Consider the following 10,605-nt stretch of genomic DNA (forward strand, 5'->3'; position numbering starts at 1 on the left):
GCATCAAAGAATATGTAAAATACATAATAGAAATAAGGCAGATGATTTCGGAGGATGAAACTAAGTACTCTAGGTGCAAAATTTATTGTAGGATTTAGCTGTTTATAGATAATAGCGGCATTACATAAATTAGAAATAAAAATGAGGTCTTTATGTTTTATAATGATCTCTAGATTAGGTTTTAAGATTCTATCTCTAAAAAGATCTTTTTCGGCTGGCGTAAGGTGTTTAAATTTTAATAAGGATCTGTCTATTATTTCGTCCACGTTCAATATATTGTTTCTGATGGTGCTGGATATGTTATACATCTGAAACAAAAAAAAGAATTATGCATGATTTTTTCTTACCATTTTAATAATGTTATTTTCCATTGGAACTCTTTTACAATGACGTGTAGATTTGAAGAAAAGTTTTTGCACTATGGCTACGAGAATAACTACTAATCCTACAGCTGAAATGTCAATTAATATGCCTACGTAATTATCTTCAACATATTCAGGAAATGTCAGATTATTTTTAACTTTATCTTCTTTTTTTCTTAAATAATCTGTCATGTAATCTATTCTATGTGAGAAAATGTAGATTCCTCGACATCTTTTACTGAGTTACGCTTGAAGGATACTAAACCAATCTCCATGTCTATGAATGATAAATCACCATCAAAAGTTATATGCGCAGGTAAGTCTGATTGAGCTAAATCAACATTTAATTGATTATTTATAGCATTAATAGTTAATTGGCTGGCTTTATGTAGCAAAACTCCTTCATTTGTTGGTGTAAAGGTATTTGATGGGTTATATTGAAATTCACAAAATTTGAATGTATCATTAAAATTTTCTGAGTTTAAGGCTGTTAGACATTTATTAAGATTTATCCTTTGTTTATAAGATAAAGATTTATCTGATGGCTTAATATATTTATGTAATGAAGGATCAAAAAGATAACCTTCTTCTAAACCAAAATTATTATAATATACAGGAAATAGTTTGTTTCCTGATTTTTGGTTGTGATATTCAATCTTTTTAATATAATACGTAGGTATACCATCCCTAATAAATGAATCAATTATTTTAATGTCTGTTTTAGGTGTGTTGTATTCAAAAGTCGAGATGGCAGAGGCCAAGCGATCTGTGATTATGTTTTGTTTGGCTTGTTTTATGGCTTCATAATGTGAGTCCAGGTTAGTAAATAAATAACTTAGTGTTTCTTGTATAAATCGAAATTGGATAATAATTGATGTAAAGGATTGACTGTTGGCTTTAAAAGCGTCCCAAGTAGTATATTTATCAAATGTTATTTTTGTGACCGCATTTAAATAGTCTAATGCATTAAGGGTATCATTTAAAAATTTCTCAGATACTTCAAATTTACCAAATTGGTGATAAGGCGATGGAACCTCTTGTGTGTAATATTGCTGTAATTCAGTAAATTTTTTGTTTATTTCCATAATTTTTTGTATCTGAGTATTTACTAATGATAAATGTACATAATATTCATTTGTTATTAGCGTGTTATATTGTAGGTCGTTACTTGCAGGCAATGGGAATTTTGTATTTGCTTGATCATAAATATTGAATACTGTTGTATTAATTTTGTTAATATCAGGTAATTTACATTCAAGTTTTATAATCGTTTCAAATTTATAATCATACATATTAGTAGTAATAGTGTCGATTAAGAAAAATTGCAAAGAAAATATTGAAGATGGAAGGATTAATATTAATAGATATTTTAATAGCATTATGAATCAAAAATCTTAATATCAACTTTTGAATTAAAATTTACCTTTTTATTCTGATTTTGTGCTTTTTTAAGGGCTGATCTTGTTACAATCTGTTTGTCTTCGTCGTTGTGGTCTTCAGGTAGGTCAACGGGCTCTATGGGGACAACTCCGTTCTCAAGTTCCTTAACAATTGCAATTTCGTCGTCAATAATTTCCTCAGGTGTGTTAAATATTTCTTCAAGAACTATATTATCTGATGATAAAAGATTATCTAATTCTTCTTTATTTATTTCCTCATACTGTTTTAGGCAAATATTTTTAACAGAAAGGGGGAGGGGGTCAAATAGGGGGTCTGAAGGAATGTATTTTTTTATCTCATTCCTGTTTCTTCTTAATTGTTTATTATTTAAATTAGATATAGCTTTTACTACTACAGCTTTTTCAGGGAGTTGTACAATAACAAAAGGTGTTTGATAATAAGTTGTTTTCAACGGTCGTGTATTACCTAAGATTTTGGATTTATCTTTTACAAATACAATGTCTCCAATTTTATAATCTCTGGTGATTCTATTCTTATTTTTGTATGTTGTTCTATCTACATTAACTTTTTCAATTTTTAATTGTGCTTCTTTCCATATTTTTTGTAGAAAGTTATGTTTTTCTTTTATTTGGTCAATGTGGATATGAGCATTTGGATGTATTTTAGGTAGGTTGTCTGATAGAAGCGGATTTTCTGACAAATGTACACCTGGTCCGAAGATGAGTTCAGCTGGAGAGTAGCCTGTTTTGTGAATTTTTGAGGTATTATGCAATAGACTGACAGAGCAGCAGAGGAAACTCCAATTGAATGACGGACTAATTGCCAAGACTTTTTTGAAATATGTTTTAAAGAGCCCCACGTACCTTTCTATCCCTCCATGGGAAAATCCTGAGAAGGCTGAGGAATAAAACATTCTACATTTTAAGAAAGCTAAAGTTGAGATTGTCTTTTTTGATACAAAGAATGGGGCGTTGTCAGCAAGTATGCTTTTTGGGTGCCAAAATTGAAATATGTAATTTTGAAAAATATGTAAGAATTCCTCGCTTGTCTTATTGACTACGGGGAAGCAATTAATGAAATTTGTAGCTGGACATTTTACAATCAGTATATGCACAAAACCACTACTACTAGGAAGACTTTCTATTAGGTCCATGTGTAAAATTTCACCTGCCTGGTCACTGATTGGATAGAATCCTAATTTTTCATTTTTGGAGTACTGATTTACAAGCTGACATGCATAACAAGTTTTTGTAAACTTATCAACATATTCTTTTAGGCGAGGATGAAAGTAATTTTGGAGATTAAGAATCATTTTATCTTTGCCAGAATGGTTCGTAGCAAGGTGAGCAGAAGCTATATATGCATATAATAGCTTAGAAGGAATATAGAGTTTTGGAATGTCATCTTTGTCAATGTAATATAAAAGTGCATTTTTAATTTTGTATTTATTATTGTTATGTACATAAGTGTCTTCCGTTAATGCTTGGATGTAAATGTCTTTGTATTCTAATTTTTGTTCAATAATCAATAATCAATAATTCTTTGAGTGGTTAGAATTTTTTCTAAATCTTTCAATGGTTGAAAGATTGAAGTTAAATTTTCAATTATTTTATTGTATGAAAGACTAGAGCCTAAGACTTTTTTGCTGAGTTTTGTCTCTTTAAAATCTTTTTCAAATTTTTCTCTAGAGATTTGAGATAAGAGGTTAATATGTACTTCAGGAATGGAGTATGCTGTAATGTTGTTGACTGATAATGATTTTTCAGGTTTTGGATCTTTGTACTCAACAAACTGTGGATGTTGTACTACCCATTTGGCCCAGTCGCCAATGGACATCTCCTCAGCAGGCATATTGTCATCTAAGCTGTCCTTCACATACAGAGGTAATTGTATTTTTACTCTTTCATGTTTTGGAACCTGAAATTTTCTGCTTAGATAATCTGCTGGGTTGTTTTTTGAACTTAAAAATGCAAGTGTGACAGTTTTATGGTCATGTTTAATAATTAATCCCCATCGTTTCATTTTTCTACATGATTTTGTGACTCCTTCATTATACATCCAGAGGACTGTTTTATTGTCACATAATGCTAGAGTTGGGTCGAAGCCTCGAAGGTGCTCCGTAGCATGTAAGGCATCTAGAAGTGCATTAAGTTCTAGAGTATATATAGCATTACTTTCTACTGTTTCAGGTATAGACTTTGTGTGATAGCAGATAATTTCAAAAGTTCCTCTGTGTTTGCTGAGCTGATATTCTGGGTAAGAAATATTTATTGCTGGTCTTACAATTAGAGTGTCTTTTGATTCATAAAGTAGAAAAATGAGGGGTGCTGCACTTTTAAGTTTAGGTGCATTAAAGATAATTTGTTTTTGGTTATTGAATTTATCTGTTGAGTTTATTATTATTACTGATTTGTATAGTACACGTGCTAGAGCATCAAAAACATTTAAATCTTTGTCTATGGAAATTTCTCCGTTTTCCATATTTTTAATGAAATCTTTCATCATATGACGGTTTGACATGTATGTGTTTTCTAATATCTGCGGGTGGAGGATGTGGTCCCTAATATAGGTCACCATTTTCTTACAAATTGTATTGAATTCCGTAGGGCAATTTGAGACTTTTAGTAATAACTTGAGACTATGACTAAAAGAGTTTTTTACATCTTCACCATATCCTAAAGTTTTATCTAATAGATATTCATGTTTAGGTGGTTGAGATGTTTTTAAGTCTGCCATGAATGCTTTGTGAGATTGGTCTGCTCTTGGATAAAAGATAGGTTTATAAGGTAATTTTAAATCATAAATTATTCTGTGTGTTTTATCGTCCATGTTGATGTATTCTGGGACTTTTAATTTTGGGAATTTTGCTGGAATAATTTGTGCTAGGACGCAGCTATACTGAGAACCTGATGCGCTGGCGGCATCTGTCATAAGAATTTTGGGAACTCCAGGTTGTACAATTTTTGAGTACAATGGAGCTGATGATAAAGTTTTATTTAAATCCAAAATTACTTTTTTATGTGAATCTTTCATAATGAATTTTGTTTTATCGCTTGTGAGTGCTGTTATGTGTTTTATGTCTTTAAATACGTCAAATCCACAAACTGTTCTGAAAGAATTTAACATACCTAAGTATGATTGCAGACATTCTTTAGATTTTGGCATGGGTGCTTGTAACACTTTTTCGACCCTTTTGGGGTCGGCTTGTATAAAGTTGTTGCACACATACCATCCCAGAATGTTGATTTTGCTTTTACAAAAGGATGCTTTTTCTATGGAGATTTTACATTTGTGAAAAGCTAAGCGAGAAACTAATTTTTCTATGCATTGGAAATGAAATTTAACACTTTCCTCATAAGTATCTTTTGCAGGTGTGAAGACAACAATGTCGTCGTAGTAGGTGTCACAGAAATCCAGGTAATCTGGCAACATAAGAGGATAACCATTGTCATCGAAGATTATTGTATTATTTTTATCTCTACTAGGAACATGATTAATGATCATATCTGTGAAACGAGCCAATATAGATGGAGAGCTGGCCAATCCTGTGCATAGTGAATTCATTTGATAGGCTCCAATTTGTGTTGCGAATTGGGTGTACTTGCGGCAGTCTGGATGTATGCTTATGGAATTAAATGCATTTTTTAGGTCTATGACACTGTAAAAGAAAGCATCTCTTAATTTATTAAGGATTGAGCTAACCGTAGGTATGAGTGGAGGCTCTATGGTTATAAGCTCGTTAAGTAGTTTGTAATTGACAACTAATCTTGCTGTTTGAGCTTTATTTGATTTTGCAATTAAGAAACAAGGACTGGCAAACTGACTGAGTTCCGAACCTGATGTGCTGGCTTTGCTGACAATGCCAAGTTTTTCAAGAATTCGAAGAATTTCTCTTAACTGTGCCAGTTCCATTGGAGCCAGGTAATAACATTTTCTGGTTTTTGGAAGAGAGACATGTGGTTTAAGTGTAATTTTATAAAAACCAAGAGTGTCGCTGATTTTACCTGCATCCAGAGAGTGTAGTGAGATTATTTGTGGATATTTATCAATAAAAATGTCTTTTATATATGGCCAGTGTTCAGCATCATAATTGTTTTCTAAGATAATGTCTGATGCATTTTCGTAATAATTTGAAGGAATTGAAAAACCTGAGGGTTGTAAGTCTTCAGGTACAATATCTTTAGTGTTTGGCTTAAAGCCTAATTGTATTGTTTCATTATCATCAAGGAAAGAATCTTACTGTTCTTTAGTTAATGTAATAGGTGATTCCTCTACCCTATCCCTTTCTTCTGACAAGCTATATTTTGGATCTTTAACGTCATTATTAATTGCATCTGGGTTACCTATAAAATCTTCTGCAAAGTTAAAGTCTAAATTAAAAATATTTTGATCTATGTTTGCGGTCTTAATTTTATCATCTATATTTTTTAGAAGAGTGATTTCACCTATTGGAGTGATTGAACTGTCAAGGAAAGAGACTTCATGCAGTAAGTTAATTTTATTCTCAATGTAAGAATTTATGGAGATATGATTTATAACAGTAAGTTCCTGGCTTTGTTCAATAAAATCTACATATCCCTGGATTGCGCCATTATAAGTCGTAGGTCCTACATTTTGAACTTTTGCTATTACAGACATTTTATTTCTGTATCTTTGAACAAAACTAGTTGAAGGAAAAATTTTAATATTATAATGCTGAGAGTAAGGAATGTGGTCCTGACTTATAATCACGTGATCGTTTTCTAAAAATTTTGAAGCTGGGGATAATTGAAAATAGATTTCTGTTATTTCTTTAGGTTTAAAATCATTAAGAAAAGCATGAGCTAAATTTAAATTTTCATCAGTATCAAAGTAGCTAGGAACTTCTTGTTCTAACTCATTTGATTTGTATACTATTGGTTGCATATAATTATCGGCTTTAAGACTTTTAATAATTAAGTTTAAATTAAGAAAATCTGTTAATGATAAAATAACTGGGTGTTTGCATTGAAATCTATCTTGGAATTTAACAATGTACAGTTTAATAATTTGTGGCTTATCTTTATAATCAAATTTAACTTTAAAATCGATCGTTCCTAATAAAGGTATTTTGTGACCCGTGTAAGACTTTAAACTAATATTTGTAGGTTGAATCATGTCATCCCATTCATCATCATCAAAGTATGGAAACAAATCTTTTAAATAAGAAAAAGAACAAATAGATAAATCAGCACCTGTATCCAGCATAGAGGTACATGATCTATAGTCATTATTAGTTAGATGTATTAACATTGGTATATATAGTTTCCGTCCATATGTAGGTTTTAGATCCATAAAGATAAGTTGATGCTTGTCAGATTTTAGGGTGTTTAAAGAAATCACATTTAGTTGCTATTGTGATTTAATTCGATTTCTATATTCTTGATTCACTACTCTCATATCATAATCCCTGTGTTTTCCTTCCCTTTTGGCTTGAATAAAAGCGGGTCTGCGAAAACATAAGTGTTCAGGGTGGAGAAGTTTCATTTCATTTTTTGTTGCTTTAAGGCAGATGGTGCAAGGTACATTTGTTGGTGGCTGAACTTTTAATTTACCATTATCTAAACGCATTTGTCTGCATCTAGTTGATTCATGCCCAAATTCACCGCATAGAGGGCAATTAACTTTATTTTTATATTCTTCTACAGGTTTATTGTGGTGATATTTGTGAGAACCAAAATTATCGAAGAATTGGTCTCAAGACGTTTAGAAAAATTTTGCGGATTATATTGGCCATTTTTATATTGGTTATGAGGCTGTTTACTATAGCTAGCATTGTTAATATTATTATTATTTTTATAATTATTATTATTCCTGTAATTATTAATGTTATTTCTGTTGCTATTATTATTTCTTTGGTAACTTTGACCAGGATTATATTGTGGCTTTTTATTTATATAAGAAGATTGATTATTATAATGATTTTTATTATTATTATTGGAGTTATTTGAATAATTTCTAGAGTATTGGGGCGTCCCGCCAATATCTAATGAATTTATATAGCTCCTGTTATAATTAGAGAAATTGGATCCATTATTATAAAATATATAATTATCTTCTATATCGAGATTATTGATGAAGTGCCTATTATTTCTATAATTATTATAGCTAGATTTTGCATGATTATTGTTATTATACGTAGATCTACGATTTTCATCAAAGTTTAAAGCGTTTACAGAGTGTCTAGGTGTATTGTATTTGCTGTAGTGTATAGACTTCATTGGTTTGCTAGCATAAAGTTTTTCTAATTCTAGATCTATGAGGTCAGAATAAACTTTTAATGAAGTACTAAATTCAGCAAAAGATGCGTTACGGCCGTAGTAAGCATTGCACTCTTTTTCGGCTTTAAGTACGTACTCTGAGCATTGGCGGGGCAATGCTTTCTTTAAAGCACTTATGACTTCAGCATTAAAGCATGAATTTCTGGAGGTTTCATCATGAATAAGTGCCGCACGGTTCCCTAATTCAAGAATGTCTGATTCAATACTTGCTAAAGTTGAATTAGGGGGAGGATTATATTGTAATAATTTATCTCTAGCTTGGAATGGATTTATGCGAGTATCATATTTTTTTAACAGGTTTGAATAGATATCGCTAATAGGCAATTTTGAGCTTATTTGATCAGATATAAACTGATAAGGTTCATTTGTAAAACTTTTTTGTAGGAATCTTTTAAATTCAGCCTCTGATAAACACATGTCCTCCTGAAACTCGTTAAGATTTGTTAAATGTTCAGCAATGGAAGGAGAGGAAGGACTTTTAGTGTTGAATTGTTTTTTTGGAAATAGATTATGAGCTAAGTTTCTTTTATACTCATCATGAGTTAAGATATCTGTAGGAGAATATTTTGAAGGGGCCACTATAGTTTCCATGGTTGTAAATTTTTTATTCGCTGTATAATTTTTTATTAAGTGATCTAATTTTAATTTTTCTTCTCTGATTTCTTTTTCAATGCGTTTTTTATTTTGTTGTAAATGTTCTTGATAATCATTACTTATGTCTTCTATATCAAGATTTGGAGCAGGAATGTCAGATTTTTTACTCAAAGCAATTGAAGTGCTAGCTAGGTTTAAAAGTAATCGACCGATAGGGTCTTGTAATGTTTTTGCCACATTTTCAGTAATTAGATTATTATGATGATCATCATTTATTAAATTATTATCTGTATTTTGAGATTCCATTATGATTGACCCCGCCTGTGATGTAGGTCTCGAGGGGGATTTTTCGCTTCTTTTAAAGATGCTTGTCATATTTTGACTTAATTAGTTTTATAATATTTTCGAAAGTTGAGAAAAATTGATTTATAAATTCAGCAAAACTTTTTAACAATTGTATATTAAAAATAGATAAAGCTACTAAACCTAATAAGGATACGAAAATAATAAAAGATAAGGCAATACACTTACCTAAAATTTTGAATGTTTTTCAGGTAGAAGACCAAAGATCGCTGTTTTGACGGGACTCTTCTCTGTTGATGTTGTGGTGTTATATACCGGATCCGTCAGAAATCACAGGTCTCCTTAATATTACTAAGAGTTATTATCACAGAAAGTTTTTCACAGCAAATTAGAAATACTTATTAATGGTGTAGAATACACAATCCGATAGGAAAAGAATTCGAGAACTATGAAAAAAAGTTGGAAAAGAGTTTATTAGTAGCAAATTAAAGTTATAATGTCAATTAGAATAAAAATAAGAGGTATCCTTTGAGTTATATCTAAAAAAATAGCAAAATTTTCAAGTGCTTTATCAGATTTTAAATTGTCTAATTCAAGTTTATAAACTAAATTATTGGCTGTTATTTTAGTGTCAATTGACGCAATTAAAAATAGTAAGATGATAGTATAGAGAAGTTGTTTTGTCTTGTACAAGATATAGATTGTCAAAAATATTAAGTATATATCAAGGAAGTCAATGTTCTTGGTAAAATGCAATGGGTCCGTATAGAAAAATAAGGTAAGAGAACTTAATTAAAAATTTTCTTAATAATTCTTATCTATCTAAGATTCAAAAGGACGTCGCGCCACCTGTAGGAGTGATAATAGCGTTTACCGCTATTCTATACCTTGCGTTATCAAAAGAGCAGATTTTAACCTATCTATCCTTTGAAATTAGAAGACGTACGTATCAGCCTTCCTACCTGCAAAGCAATCCTTTAAATGTTGGTTCAGTAAGTAGTTAATCCTAGTCCCGACTCTCAAGGAAACCCAATTCTAACCGATAAGGTCCTCCCTTACTTAACGGCTTGCCACTAATTCCCTCGACAGTGTTATATTCGAGCTAGGTAAATTATAGAGTAGTTTTCAAACGAGTTTACCAATTAATAACTAATTCCTTATTATTTTATAATTTTATTTTACAAGACTTAATTTAAACACAAAACAATCACAAGATATTAATCAGATTTTAATTAAATTACAAGATCTCAAGATTTAATAATATTAGATTTATATAAATGGTGGAATAATACTTATGAATTAACTTACAAGTCAAAACAATTCAAGATTTAATGATATTGGATATATAAAAGGTGGAGTTATACTTATGAATTAAAGGACAAGACAGAACAATTTAAATTCAAAATGGTTGCAATAATTTAGAATAAGACCAAACAAAATTGTACACAAAACTTATTTAACACAAAGAATTATCAATTAATGTATACTTAATTACAGACGTGATAGGTATACCTATCTCAATGGATTATTAATTACTTAAGTGTTAATTACTATTCAAAGTTATTTCTTTATTTTAAAATGATAATCAATCAATAGCGTCGGACTTTTACTGAGGCTTTAAAACAAATCTTTTACTTAATGTTTAG

At 30.6% G+C, this 10,605-nt stretch overlaps 2 long non-coding RNA genes across 2 annotated transcripts; one reads left to right on the top strand and one right to left on the bottom strand.

Moving 5' to 3' along the window:
* Nucleotides 1-220: 220 nt before the first annotated feature.
* Nucleotides 221-9,327, bottom strand: LOC145326115 (uncharacterized). The gene is made up of 3 exons (XR_013881765.1): nucleotides 9,188-9,327; nucleotides 1,786-1,905; nucleotides 221-308 (listed from the first exon to the last, which is right to left on the bottom strand). It is a non-coding gene; the product is annotated as an uncharacterized LOC145326115 (long non-coding RNA).
* LOC145326059 (uncharacterized) lies at nucleotides 322-2,989 on the top strand. The gene is made up of 5 exons (XR_013881742.1): nucleotides 322-678; nucleotides 1,087-1,180; nucleotides 1,523-1,605; nucleotides 1,816-1,862; nucleotides 2,430-2,989. It is a non-coding gene; the product is annotated as an uncharacterized LOC145326059 (long non-coding RNA).
* Nucleotides 9,328-10,605: the final 1,278 nt, after the last annotated feature.

This window comes from Acartia tonsa, chromosome 1, assembly GCF_053477335.1.
Source record: "Acartia tonsa isolate MP-2025a chromosome 1, ASM5347733v1, whole genome shotgun sequence".
In the NCBI taxonomy this organism is placed as follows: Eukaryota; Metazoa; Arthropoda; class Copepoda; order Calanoida; family Acartiidae; genus Acartia; species Acartia tonsa.